General features: G+C 38.5%; 1 pseudogene; it reads right to left on the reverse strand.

Moving 5' to 3' along the window:
* Nucleotides 1-6,597: 6,597 nt before the first annotated feature.
* On the reverse strand, nucleotides 6,598-6,948 carry LOC143670225 (NHP2-like protein 1 pseudogene; annotated as a pseudogene).
* Between the last annotated feature and the right edge of the window lie 1,606 nt (nucleotides 6,949-8,554).

Consider the following 8,554-nt stretch of genomic DNA (forward strand, 5'->3'; position numbering starts at 1 on the left):
TCCAAACAGAAATCCCACACCCATTATGCATTAACTCCTTATTTCACGTCCCCTTCACCCATGGGAACCTGTATTCTACTCTTTGTCTCTATGAGTTTGCATATTTCTGATATTTTCTTTATGGTGACCATGGGGCTTAAATGTAACATCTTAAGTCTATAACGATCTTGTTTGGTTTGACATTTGATATTGATTTCAATAATATACACAAACCATGTTCCTATAACCTCCATCCCTCCACCTTTATGTAGTTCTTGTCACAGATTACCAATTTATACATTAAGAGTCTAAAACCATTGGTTTACAATTACATTTTATGCACTTGCCTTTTCGATCCTGTGAAAAGCAAAAAATTGGAGTTTTAATAAAAATACAATAGTACTGGCATTATCTTTACCAGAGATCATTATTTCCTCATGTGGCTTCTATCTATTGTCTGTTGTCCTCTCCTTTCAACTTCCAGAACTCCTTTTAGCATTTCTTGTAGCGCTGGTATAGTGCTGATGAACTCCCTCAGTTTTTCTTTATCTGGGAATGGCTGTCCCTCAGTTTTAAAAAGCAGTTTTATTGTGATATATGTGCACACCATACAGTCCATCCAAAGTCAATGGCTCTCAGAATAATCACTGAGTTGTGCCTTCATCACCACAATCAATTTTAGAACATTTCCATTACTCCAACAAGAAAAATCTTATACCACCCTATTATTGACACTTGGCACTGGTATGGTGCCTTTGTTACAGTTGATGACAATATTAAAATTTTACTGTAAACTATTGACCATAGTTTGTAATAAGTATATTTATTCCATATACCACCCTATTATTAACACCTTATAATAGTGATGTATATTTGTTCTAGTTCATGAAAGAACATTTTTATATTTATGTTTTATCCTCTATCTTTCTTTGTAGCGACATGCTTGGCCCTAAACTTCCATTTTCAACCATGTTTACACACATAATTCAGTGCTATTAATTACACTCACAATAAAGTGATACCATCAACTCTATCCATTTCCAAACATTTACAATCAAACTCATTAAAAATTCTGCACAAATTAAGCATCAGTTCTCCACTATCTATCGTTATTCTATCTCCTGGTAACCTGTATTCTAGATTCTGACTTATGAGTTTGCTTATCATAATTAGTTCATATTAACAATTTCATACAATATTTGTTCCTTTGTGTCTGGATTATTTCACTCAACATACACGTTGTTGCGTGCATCAGGACTTCATTTCTTCTTACAGCTGAATAATATTCCATCGTATGTATATACCACATGTTTTTTATCCATTCATCAGTTGATGGATACATGGATTGCTTCCATCTTTTGGCAATTGTGAATTGTGAATAATGCCACTATGAACATCAGTGTGCAAATGCCTGTTTGCATTCCTGCTTTCAGCACTTCTGAGTATATACCAAGTGGAGGGATTGCTGGATCATATGGCAATTTTATACTTAGCTTCTTTAGAAAGTGCCAAACTGTGTTCACAGTGGCAGCACCATTTTACCTTCCCACCAGCAGTGAATGAGTGTTCCTATTTTTCCACATCCTCTCCAATATTTGAGATTTCTGTTTTTTTAATAGTGGCCTTTCTAATAGGTATGAAATGCTATCTTATTGTGGTTTTGATTTGCATTTCCCTAATATTTAATGCTCTTGAGCGACTTTTCATGTGATTTTCAGCCATTTGTATTTCTTCTTTGGAAAAATATCTATTCAATTTTCGCCCATTTTTTAATTGGGCTGTCTGATTTTTATTGTTGAGTTGTAGGATTTCTTTATATCCACTGGATATCAAACCCTTATTAGATATTTGCTTTCCAAATATTTTCTCCCATTGAATAGGCTGCCTTTTCACTTTCTTGAGAAAGTCCTTTGAAGCACAAAATTTTTAATTTTGAGGCACACCCATTTATCTATTCTGTTTTTCACTGCTTGTGCTTTGGTTGTAAAGTCTATCACAGGATCTTGAAGATATTTCCCTATATTTTCATCTTATATCTTTTTGGTACTGGCTCATATTTAGGTCTTTGATCCATTTTGAGTTAATTTTTGTATAAGATGTGAGATAGGGTCCTTCTTCATTCTTCTGCATATGTATATCCAGTTCTCCCACCAACAAACGGTGCTGGGAGATTAATTAATTAATCACATTGTTGAAGAGAATGTTCTGTCCCAGCTGAATGGACTTGGCCATCTTGTCAAATTGATTGTATACTTTGGATGGACTGTATGGTGCATGAAGACATCTCAATAAAAAATATATTTTTAAAAATTAATTGACCATAGATGTGAAGGTCTATTTTTGAACTCTCAATTCAGTTCCATCGGTCAATATATCTATCTTTATGCCAGTACCATGCTGTTTTGACCACAATAGCTTTGTAATATGCTTTAAAGTCTGATTGTGTGAGTCCTCCAACTTTGTTGTTTTTCAAGAGGCTTTTGGCTATTCAGGGCCCCTAAACCTTCCACACAAATTTGATGATTAGTGTTCTAGTCTGCCAAAGCTGCTGCAGTGCAACACACCAGAGATGGATTGGCTTTTAATAAAAGGGGATTTATTTAGTTAAAAATGTATAGTTCTTCAGAGGAAAGGCAGCTAACTTTCAACTGAGGTTCTTTCTTACACGGGAAGGCACAGGGTGATCTCTGCTGTCCTCTCCAGGCCTCTGGGTTCCAACAACTTTCCCCGGGGTGATTCCTTTCTGCATCTCCAAAGGCTTGGGCTGAGCTGTGGGTACTGAGATGAGGTATGCTGAGCTGCTTGGGCTGTGCTACGTTGCACTCTCTCATTTAAGCACCAGCCAATTAAGTCAAATGTCATTCATTGCAGCAGGCATGCCTTCTAGCCAACTGCAGATGTAATGAGCAACAGATGAGGTTCACATACCATTGGCTCATGTCCGCAGCAACAAAACTAGGCACCTTCACCTGGCCAAGTTGACAACTGACTCTAACTACCACAACACCCTTATGGGGCAGAGCCAGAGAGGCAGGTTGGAGCACCTCGGTAGCCTATTGAGTGTGAAAATCTAGGCTCCCTACTTGGGCTTTGCTGGTGGGGGTGGGAGTGAGACCACTGTCTTATGTGTGATGTTTGGCAGGGGTAGAACATAGCTGAGTTTTCTGTCTTACTAAGCTTCCCTGTTCCTGGTCTCTTGGCTAGACAGAACAGGCTTTTGTTGAGCCACTTTTGTCTGCATCTGTTGGTGTTTCCATTTTGTGACCTTTTTCAGCTCCACGTGGGAGATATGCAAGGCAAAAAGAAAACTGAGGGGACTCATCACTTTGTTGTGCCTTGGGTCCCAAGGGCCCTAGCCAGACTGCCTTTTTATCTGTACCACTCAGACTTATGTCTGTTTTATATATAATATCCAAGGTTGTTTCTGGTTCTTAGCAGGAGAAATAGGGGAAAACAGGACTACTGGTCTTCCCAGAGTGGAATTTGGATCCCTACAGAGAGTTTTTAAAAAGCACCATTTCAACATCTTCGCCCACAGTTGGTACAGTTGCTCTTCAATTTTACCATTCTAACAGGTGTGAAGTGGTATCTGATCATTTAATTTGCATTTCATTAATGACCAATGATGTTGAGCTGCTATCTATGTGATTGTCATCTGCATGCCTTTTTGGGTGAGTGTTTGTACAAGGTTTCTCTCTCAACCGGAAAGGCACATGGTGAGCATGGTGATGTCTGCTATCTTTCTCTCCAGGCTTCTTGTTCATGAAGCTCCCCCAGGGGCGTTTTCCTTCTTCATCTCCAAAAGTCTCTGGCTGTGTGGGCTCTAAAGCTCTTTCCAAAATGGTCCCCTCTTAAAGGGCTGCAGTAATCAAACCCACCTTGAATAAGTGGTGACACATCTCCATAGAAACCATCTAATCGAAAGTCACCACCCACAATTTGGTAGGCCATATCTCCATGAAAACAGTCCAAACACTCCCACCCAGCAATACTGAATGAAGATTAAAGAACTTAGCTTTTCTAGGGTACAAAACAGAGTCAAACTGGTACACCTTTTACTTCTTTTTCTTGCCTAATTGCAGTCGCTGGAATTTCTAGCACAATGTTGAATAACAGTGATGACAGTGGACATCCTTGTCCTTTTCCAGATTTTAGAGGGAAAGATTTCAGTATTTCCCAATTGAGTATGATGTTAGCTGTGGGTTTCTCATTTATGCCTTTGATTATTCAAAGGCTTAAGTGGTGGAAGTTTCTTTCTATTCCTATCTTTTGAAGTGTTTCTATCAAGAAAGGATGCTAGATTTTGTCCGATGCCTTTTCTGCATCAATCACGATGATCTTGTGGTTTTTCCCTTTTGATTTGTTACTGTGGTTTATTATATTAATTGATTTATTGTATTGAACCACCCTTGCCTAGCTGAGATAAAACCAACTTAATCATGCTGTATAATTCTTTTAATATACTCTTGGATTCAATTTGCAGGGTTTTTATTAAGGATTTTTGCATCTATATTCATTAAAGAAATTGGCCTGTAATTTTCTTTTTTTGTAATAACTTTGTCTGTCTTAGATATTAGGGTGATGTTGGCTTCATAGAATGAATTGAGGAGTGTTCATAGAATGAATTGAGGAGTGTTCCCTCCTCTTCAATTTTTGGAAGAGTTTGAACAGGATTGGTACTAATTCTTAGAATGATTGGTAGAATTCATCTGTAAAGCCATCTGGTCCTGGGTGTTTCTTTGTTAGGAGGTTTTTAATGACTCATCTGATCTCTTTGTTAGTAATTGGATTGTTGAGGTCTTCTACTTCTTTTGGAGTCAGTTTAAATTCATGTGTTTCTAGGAATTTATCCATTTCATCTAGGTTTTCTAATTTGTTGCCATACATTTGTTCATAGTATCCTCTTATGATCCTTTGTATTTCTGTGGGGTTAGTAGTAATGACCCCCTTTTCATTTTTGATTTTTTTATTGACCTTCTCAAAGTATCAATTTAAGTTTTTTTATTCACTCTATTTTTTTAATTCTCAGTTTCATTTATTTCTGTTCTAATCTTTGCCATTTCATTCTTTTGCTTTCTTTGGGATTATTTTGCTGTTATTTTTCTGGTTCCCTCAGGTTGGCAGTTAAGTCTTTGATTTTGGCTCTTCTATTTTAATGCAGGAAATTTTAGGGCTATAAATTCCCCTCCCAGCACTGACTTTGCTGCATTTCATAAGTTTTCATATGTTGTATTCTCATTTTCATTTGTCTTAAGATATTTACTGATTTCTCCTGCAGTTTCTTCTTTGATTCACTTTTTAAGAGTGTGTTGTTTAACCTCCATATATTTGTGAATTTTCCTATTTACCGCCTATTATTGATTTCCAGCTTCGTTTAATTTTGGTCAGAGAGAGTGCTTTGTATAATTTCAATCTTTTAAAATTTATTGAGTCCTGTTTTGTGATCCAACCTGTGGTCTACCCTGAAGAATGATCCATTAGAACTTGAGAAGAATGTATATCCTGTTGTTTTGGGGTGCACTGGCATATATGTCTGTTAGGTCATTTATGTTCTCTGTTTCCTTATTGATCTTCTGACTAGATGTTCTATTTACTGATGAGAGTGTTGTGTCAAAGTCTCTAATTATTATTGTAGAGACATCTATTTCTTTCTTTAGTTTTTTCTTTAGAATATGAATATATATGAACATTAGCTTTGTGCTTCTATGTGATAATGTAAACACCTGACCTACCTTGTGGCAAGAAGCAGTGGTGAGGTCACACTCTTAGAGCTGTTACAAAGTATCCACTGTAGAAATCCTCCAAAGAGAGGATATTGCCATAGAATCAGTAAACTCTGCTGCTGTTCCAGCCAGGTCTCCATGACCTTCCCAGAATCCTTCATTTCGACACCTGGTAATCATCCTGCACCTCCTGTTCAGGTCCACTGCCCCACTTGCCAGGCTGACTCTGGAATCCTACAGCACATCTCTTTGGTAGGGGCTGCCCTGCCACCCTCCGGGGCACTAGTGGGGGTTGATGAGCGAACATAACATCACATTACCAAAAACAAATAGTGGGGTTACATTAGTAACTGATGCTTGGATATACACTTAACAACCACAAAGACCACATGCTTCCTCTCCAAATGACACAGAATCCCCTAGAGAGCAATGGAAACCCCTTGATTGTTTAAATATTTTGGAATAATTCTCCATGCCAGGCACAGGGACACAAAGTGGACAGTGTTTCCTTCCATCATGCCCTCTTGTATGCTTGCACACAGTAGGTCTCCAGGAAGTCAGAGGATGACAGCTGGAACCAGAGCTCTGTCCTGGCTCTTCCCTGCCTGTGAAAGTGGCCACTGCACTCCTTCTTCTAGTGGTATTGGCTCATTCTCAAGAGAGAATAAGAAGATTGGGGAGGGTGGAGTAAAAGTACTGTAAAACAAAAGAAAAACAATCCAACAATCCAGAAACCATTCAGGGCTTCAGTACTTTATAACAATAAAAGGTAGCTGAAAACACTACATGCCAATACAGACACTATATACAGACTGCCCAATGGGAGCCAGCAGCTGGGAGAGTGTGGCAGAGGCCACAGACTTACATTGAGCCTCTCAGTGCACTGCTGAATGGACTAGATCTGCTGCTTCAGCTGTAAGCCTTCTTTGATGATGACAGAGCAGGCAGTGACAGGCCTGGAGACCCCACAGGCCTGCCCCAGGGCCTGCTTGGAGCACACAGACATGTCGGGCACATTTTTGTCTTCACATAGCAGTGGAAGTTGCAGGATGATCTCCAGGGGCTCAGCATTTCCAGCCATCACGATGAACTCAGAGATGCTTCTGTTGAGGGTTTTGATGGCTTCACTGGCTCCTTTATGAAGCTGCTTGTAGTTATATGACTGCTGAATGAGGTCCAGTAGTTTCTTGGTGAGGTGGGCATCTGTGAGGGGATAGGCTTTCGAATCGACGGCAGCCTCAGTCATGGCTGTGGTTCGTGATCTCGTTTCTTTCTCCCTTTAGTTTTGTTAGTGTTTGCCTCATGTAATTTTGGCACCCTGGTGAGCTGCATAAATATTTGTAATTGTTATTTCTTCTTTGTGTAGTGCCCCTTTTATTAATATATAATGTCCTTCTTTGTCTCTTATAACAGTTTTGCATTTAAGGTCTAGTTTGTCTGATATTGGTACAGCTACCTCAGAGTTTTTTTTGGCTACTATTTACATAGACTATCTCTTTTCACCCTTTCACTTTCAACTTATTTGTGTCCTTGGGTTTAAGGTGAGTGTCTTGTAAAAAGCATATAGATGGATTGCACTTTTTATCCATTCTGTCAATCTGTGTCTTTTGATTGGGGAGTTTAATCCATTAACATTTGATGATATTACTGTAAAAGCAGTACTTACTTCTACCATTCTATCCTTTGGTGTTTATATGTTATATCTTATTTATCTCTCTTTTTACCTTTTTACTTACCCTTTCTGATAATGTTTAATTCTACACTCTATTCCAAATCTCTCCTTCTTTTCCTTCCAAACTGCAGAGGTCCCTTTAATATTTCTTGTAGGGCAGGTCTCTTGTTGATGAACTCTCTCATTTTATGTTTTATCTGCTTATCTTCATTTTTGAAGAACAATTTTACTGGATAAAGATTTCTTGCTAGCAGTTTTTTTTTCTTTCAGTACCTTAATTTTGTCATATCATGTGCTAGTTTGAAAGGATATATGTACCCTAGAAAAGCCATGTTTTAATCATAATCCCATTGTAAAGGCAGCCATTTCTTCTAATCCCTATTCAGTATTGTATGTTTGAAACTGTAATTAGATCATCTCCCTGGAGATGTGATTTAATCAAGAGTGGTTGTTAAGTTGGATTAGGTAGAGGCCAGTCCCACCCATTTGGGTGGGTCTTGATTAGTTTCTGAAGTCCTATAAAAGAGGAAACATTTTGGAGAATGAGAGATTCAGAGAGAGCAGAGCAGAACAACAGCCACGAGAAGCAGAGTTCACCAGCCAGCAACCTTTGGAGATGAAGAAGGAAAATACCTCCTAGGGAGCTTCATGAAACAGTAAGACAGGAGAGAAAGTTAGCAGATGACACCTTGCTCACCATGTGCCCTTCCAGCTGAGAGAGAAGCCCTGATTGTGTTTGCCATGGGCCTTCTCACTTGAGAGAAAAACCCTGAACTTCATCTGCCTTCTTGAACCAAGGTATGTTTCCCTGGATGCCTTAGATTGGACATTTCTATAGACTTGTTGTAACTGGGACATTTTCTCAGCCTTGGAACTGTAAAGTAGCATCTGATTAAATTCCCCTTTTTAAAAGCCATTCCGTTTCTGGTATATTGCATTCCAGAAGCTAGCAAACTAGAACATGCAATTACCTTCTCACCTCTATTGTTTCTGATGAGAAATTGGCATTTAGTTGTATTGTGGTTCCCTTGTATAGGATGAATTGCTTTTCTCTTGCTGCTTTCAGGATTCTCTTTTTATCTTTGGCATTTGACATTCTGATTAATGTGTATCTCAGCATAGGTCTATTAGGATTTATTCTGTTTGGAGTACCTTGTGATTTTTGGACATGTATATTTAT

Source organism: Tamandua tetradactyla, chromosome X (assembly GCF_023851605.1).
Source record: "Tamandua tetradactyla isolate mTamTet1 chromosome X, mTamTet1.pri, whole genome shotgun sequence".
Lineage (NCBI taxonomy): Eukaryota > Metazoa > Chordata > Mammalia > Pilosa > Myrmecophagidae > Tamandua > Tamandua tetradactyla.